The sequence below is a fragment of the Sinocyclocheilus grahami genome, unplaced genomic scaffold, assembly GCF_001515645.1.
Source record: "Sinocyclocheilus grahami isolate Dianchi unplaced genomic scaffold, SAMN03320097.WGS_v1.1 scaffold73.1, whole genome shotgun sequence".
Classification (NCBI taxonomy): Eukaryota; Metazoa; Chordata; class Actinopteri; order Cypriniformes; family Cyprinidae; genus Sinocyclocheilus; species Sinocyclocheilus grahami.
Window position 1 is genome coordinate 789,147 of NW_015505252.1, and position 6,766 is coordinate 795,912.

The window sequence follows — 6,766 nt, forward strand, 5'->3', positions numbered from 1 at the left end:
TCCTCCACTATTTTAAGACAGCATGGTACGAGTGACCCAATCAAATCTTCTACTGGCTCTTATATAACAGTCGTAGAGGAACCCAGAGAGAGTTTTATATTTACTCTGGTCTATGCGTTCACCGGCTTTATGAAATATCTGAAAATGACACCCGAGCCAGTGAGACAACAAACAGGATGCTGCTCTAATAATGCAAAATTACAACAAAAGCTAAATTTGCTGACCTGGCATCTTTCTGATGAGAGAAAAATGCTGCGTCACGTAACAGCAGCAGAGTGTCCTGCACCTGAGAGGATCAAGCTTTTACCTTAGTCAGCGGGCATTGATTACCTTCCTCAGAATATCAATAGTGCACACAGGGAGGATACGTCAAGATGGGTCTTTATGAGTCCAAAGCTTCATTCTCACCACCTTTAGATAGAAACATGATTAGAACCATGAAGCGCATTCAAACAGGTCATAATAGGTGACCGTGGGAATGTGAGTGGCTAAATTACCTTATTTAACACATAACGATTTTAAACAATAGCAAATAAATAATAGCATACACCATTTAAAATAAACTTACTGCAAATGTAGGTAAATGTAAAACTACCATCTCTCTATCATGGGTCCACCACAAAACCTCCTAACAACACAAATAAAAACTGCATTTCACAGGATAGTAAGATTGAACCAAACTGAACTGCTGAAATTTGAGTCGTAAAGATTTTTCTGTGTAAATCTCTAAAGGTTTTTACTGAGGTTTTTGGCCACACATTGTGTGGACCTGCACAGTTCTGTTTTAGGGAGTATAAAATACAGTTGCTTGGCCCTAAAACTGGGGCAAGGCAAACTGGTGTAAACCTAGAAACATTGCGACCCCTTGTGGTGCAACAGACACTGCACATTTTACTACTACTACCCTCAATTTAAAAACGGGTTTCTTCCCTCTCCTCAAGTTGCATTTATTGTTACACACAGGGTTCAAATCTGTGCAGGTGAGAAACATTAGTTATGAAAACGTAAAACATAAACTGTCTACAAAAATTAAAAGGAGAAAAATCACATAAAAACACCCAAATCTGGGGTCCTTTTCTGTAAATGTATACGCCTATGCAAAAAAATCTGAGGTGCAGTTTTTGACTCTGAGCTTAACTGTATGAGTAGTTATATGGCATGAATGCCAAAGTCATGTGGTCCAACCAACAAACAGAATTATGAAGAAAATAAGAGTAAAATATGAAGATAAGCATGAGGTACTTACCATAAAGGAGATGGTGCAATGGTTCCCTATGCTGTCTCTTAAATATCACTGACCATTCATACCTTTTTATTCATGTTTCTCCTTGGAGTGTGTATTTAAAGCCCACTCTCCATAAAGCAATGTATAAATCATACTGTTGTTATAGAAAATATAATTTAAAATGATATTTAATTGGGAAAGATAATAAACAGATATGTGTTATGTGAATGTGTTTTTCTATTTAAAACCTTTTTTAATTATATAATTTTAATTATAAAATCAGTGTAACAAGTTAAACCGAAAAAATTTACACAAATTCTGCTATTTGTTTGTTTATTCTACTAGTATACAATATTCTTAGTAAGAGCTGATGATCATGTTATCCAGCATCTGAAAGCAACACAAAAAAGTAATAAATATTTGTTTATTTTAAATCTTTAATTTATCTAAAAAAATCTTTAAATGTTTAATATCTAACCTATCCTATCTACCTTATATGTCTATCTTATCTTATGTCTATCTAATCTTATCTTATGTCTATCTTATCTTATCATCCTATGTTATCTATCTATCTATCTTATCTATCTATTATTTCTATTAAACATCTCTGGGTTGAGGACTGGAACAGCCATGAATATTTCCATCGGGGTACATTTCTCCACTTCTGTGAATTTCTGGGGGCCTGAAGCAGCATTGGCTTCCTGTCATACTGTAAACCAGTCGTGAAGACCGAGTTTCTCCAGTTCAATCCGCTGCTTTGGGTCAAACTGCAGACAGCCACAAATACTATCGCAGCATTCTATGCAGAAAGAAGAGAGAGATGTCTGATTATTACATCAAATTTACATTGAAATTCTATTTTGTATGCTTCAGATTTATAATTGTCTTTTGCTGAAGTGAAGCTCTCACCTTTCGACAAACCCTCTTTGGCCCAGGTGTTACGCTTAATCTTTTCCAGGTCTTGTATTTTTGGGAAATCTCCACACAGCAATGCAAACAAGAGGATCCCCAGAGACCACACTGTCGCTGGTTCCCCGTGGTACTGGCCGGTCATCAGATATTCAGGAGGGCAGTACTCTCTTGTGCTCTTCACTATCGTGCAAGAAATGATTTGATGCCATTTGATTCACAACAGTGGATCCCATTTCTGGATGCTTCATGAGAGCTTGATTCACTCAGAGTCCTGTGTGACTGGCCCTCAACTCATCACCAGAGTTTGAGACCCACTTCACAGCTTTGAGGGATCATACATACCAGTAAGGACGAGGAAATCACCACACCAAAAGTCAATTAATTTCACTTAGTGTGTCCGGGTTAATAAGAATGTTTTCCATCTTAATATCCCGGTGCAACACTCCACATCGGCAGCATGTTTGAGCTGCGAATGTTGCCTGGCGCATGATGACCCATTCCACATCTTCTTCAATGGTCACTATTTGCCGCAGGAGAAACCAGTTCAGTTCCTCAAAGGGAACAAGCCGCTCTAGGACCAAAATGTAGTGGTCAGACTCCACCCGCCAGTCCAGAAGCTGGATGATTTCCTCCACCCTGGGGCCTTCATTTGCAAGAATTAACAAAGCGACATCCAATGGAAGGGGCTTGGAACAACCATCCTAGAAGATGTTATGATGGTTAGACAGATATAGGACTTAAACAAGTCCTGGACAAACTGTTGACAATGGAAGATTGTCTTCTGAAAAATCATTTACAGTCTGTGGTTAATGTTAAAGGTGGGGTAAGTGATTTCTGGTTACCAATGTTGACATTTGAAATCACCAAAACAAACACGCCCCTACCCCAAAAGGGTCTCGTCCCTATTTTTGATAGCTCCGCCCCACACATACGTACGCAACCCAGGCAACAATTAGTTCTGTGAAACAAAGCAAAACCAATGTTACACTGTGTCTACACCGGACGCGAGTGGTGCGGCGCAACAAAATACTATAGAACTCATAATCAGTGATGCTGTCTACACCATAGATATATATACATATCTATGGTCTACACTGGATGCGGCACGGCATGACACGACAAATCCGACAGAAAACTGCTGCTGCATTCTATTCATGACGTATTGACACAAATTTCAAATGATTTTCAACAATTGCTTTATCGCGTCCAGTACGCAGACACGGTGTTACTCACCTATCGAGAAGAAACAAAGCAACCTCAGTGTCCGATCACAGGCCTTCCGCTCCTTGAGTTCTCTCCAGCGCTGGAAAGCTGATCCGATATTTACACGGGTCCTACTTCTTGCCTTAAGCCTTCTTTTGTTCCGCAGATGTTTTCCGCTTTTGTTTTTTTATCCACCATCTCTATCTTTCTATCGCTCGGATCGGACTTTACGCTCTTTCCTCCACATTACAAGTAGACATGCCCCTTACTGCTGATTGGCTACAAGTCTGTTTTGCTAGTCAGTTCGAATCAGTTTTCTAAAGCGTTTTTGAAAAATCGCTTACCCCACCCTTAATATGAGATGTTTGAAATTGAAAACAGTGACAGAGGAGAAACAGAAAGAGCACAGCCAACTTACAATGCTGATGGACGTCTTGTTCCTGTTGGGAGACAAATTTTATTGCCACCTGATCAACAAAAAAAGAAAGAAAATCATTTATTTGTGAGCAGAGTTCACACCATTTCAATGGTACACTAAGAGGGTTTGCAAAGGAGAGAGCGAGAAAAAGTATAATAGGACAAAAATGATTAGCTAGATAAATATTGTAAGTAATGCATATTGATACCTGTAGGCCATCATCCAAACGAATCGCTGCAATAAACGGTTCCAAAGCCTCCTTCACCCAGCTGACTGCCAATCACGTAATGGCATGAATTTATGTCTGTTAGAAGATAAATAAGAGATGTAGACACAAAATGTCAATCAGTGACATCACTTACTTTATCTAAAATACTTTTAAGAGACTTTTCTAATTTATATATCAATTAAGATACTACACTGAATAGATGTCCCTTAAAATTCATTTTTCACACTCAATAACTATTCAAGTGAATTTTAGTGGTCATTGTAAAATATACAACTTCACCTCATACATAAACACATTCAAATGAAATTTTATTGAATGCTAAAAAAAGTTAATTTCCATGTTAGTCATCAGCTGACCTTAAACAAAGTGCATATCAAAGTCAGTTTAAAGCATAAACTGCTAATTTAAGTATGCCTATATGTTGGATTATGTTAAGTTAGCAAACTCACCAATAATTGTTGACTTATCCTGCAGCTGGCTTGACTGAGGTGGCACAGTGTCCTCTGTCTGACAGACTGTAGCTTGAGGAGCATCAACACTACAATCAGACATGTCACAGCAAATTGAAGGGACGTCATCACTACAGCTGGACATGGCACAGGTTATAGCTTGGAGGACGTCATCAGTACAGCTGGACATGGCAGACACTGAAGTTTGGAGGCCGTCATCACTACAGCTGGGCATGGCAGACACTGTAGGTTGGAGGACGTCATCACTCCAGCTGGACATGGCAGACACTGAAGTTTGGAGGCCGTCATCACTACAGCTGGGCATGGCAGACACTGTAGGTTGGAGGACGTCATCACTCCAGCTGGACATGGCAGACACTGAAGTTTGGAGGCCGTCATCACTACAGCTGGGCATGGCAGACACTGTAGGTTGGAGGACGTCATCACTCCAGCTGGACATGGCAGACACTGAAGTTTGGAGGCCGTCATCACTACAGCTGGGCATGGCAGACACTGTAGGTTGGAGGACGTCATCACTCCAGCTGGACATGGCAGACACTGAAGTTTGGAGGCCGTCATCACTACAGCTGGGCATGGCAGACACTGTAGGTTGGAGGACGTCATCACTCCAGCTGGACATGGCAGACACTGAAGTTTGGAGGCCGTCATCACTACAGCTGGGCATGGCAGACACTGTAGGTTGGAGGACGTCATCACTCCAGCTGGACATGGCAGACACTGAAGTTTGGAGGCCGTCATCACTACAGCTGGGCATGGCAGACACTGTAGGTTGGAGGACGTCATCACTCCAGCTGGACATGGCAGACACTGAAGTTTGGAGGCCGTCATCACTACAGCTGGGCATGGCAGACACTGTAGGTTGGAGGACGTCATCACTCCAGCTGGACATGGCAGACACTGAAGTTTGGAGGCCGTCATCACTACAGCTGGGCATGGCAGACACTGTAGGTTGGAGGACGTCATCACTCCAGCTGGACATGGCAGACACTGAAGTTTGGAGGCCGTCATCACTACAGCTGGGCATGGCAGACACTGTAGGTTGGAGGACGTCATCACTCCAGCTGGACATGGCAGACACTGAAGTTTGGAGGCCGTCATCACTACAGCTGGGCATGGCAGACACTGTAGGTTGGAGGACGTCATCACTCCAGCTGGACATGGCAGACACTGAAGTTTGGAGGCCGTCATCACTACAGCTGGGCATGGCAGACACTGTAGGTTGGAGGACGTCATCACTCCAGCTGGACATGGCAGACACTGAAGTTTGGAGGCCGTCATCACTACAGCTGGGCATGGCAGACACTGTAGGTTGGAGGACGTCATCACTCCAGCTGGACATGGCAGACACTGAAGTTTGGAGGCCGTCATCACTACAGCTGGGCATGGCAGACACTGTAGGTTGGAGGACGTCATCACTCCAGCTGGACATGGCAGACACTGAAGTTTGGAGGCCGTCATCACTACAGCTGGGCATGGCAGACACTGTAGGTTGGAGGACGTCATCACTCCAGCTGGACATGGCAGACACTGAAGTTTGGAGGCCGTCATCACTACAGCTGGGCATGGCAGACACTGTAGGTTGGAGGACGTCATCACTCCAGCTGGACATGGCAGACACTGAAGTTTGGAGGCCGTCATCACTACAGCTGGGCATGGCAGACACTGTAGGTTGGAGGACGTCATCACTCCAGCTGGACATGGCAGACACTGAAGTTTGGAGGCCGTCATCACTACAGCTGGGCATGGCAGACACTGTAGGTTGGAGGACGTCATCACTCCAGCTGGACATGGCAGACACTGAAGTTTGGAGGCCGTCATCACTACAGCTGGGCATGGCAGACACTGTAGGTTGGAGGACGTCATCACTCCAGCTGGACATGGCAGACACTGAAGTTTGGAGGCCGTCATCACTACAGCTGGGCATGGCAGACACTGTAGGTTGGAGGACGTCATCACTCCAGCTGGACATGGCAGACACTGAAGTTTGGAGGCCGTCATCACTACAGCTGGGCATGGCAGACACTGTAGGTTGGAGGACGTCATCACTCCAGCTGGACATGGCAGACACTGAAGTTTGGAGGCCGTCATCACTACAGCTGGGCATGGCAGACACTGTAGGTTGGAGGACGTCATCACTCCAGCTGGACATGGCAGACACTGAAGTTTGGAGGCCGTCATCACTACAGCTGGGCATGGCAGACACTGTAGGTTGGAGGACGTCATCACTCCAGCTGGACATGGCAGACACTGAAGTTTGGAGGCCGTCATCACTACAGCTGGGCATGGCAGACACTGTAGGTTGGAGGACG

General features: G+C 44.0%; 1 pseudogene; it reads right to left on the reverse strand.

The window, feature by feature from the left end:
- Window positions 1–1,874: 1,874 nt before the first annotated feature.
- Window positions 1,875–4,553, reverse strand: LOC107585647 (serine/threonine-protein kinase pim-3-like; annotated as a pseudogene).
- Between the last annotated feature and the right edge of the window lie 2,213 nt (window positions 4,554–6,766).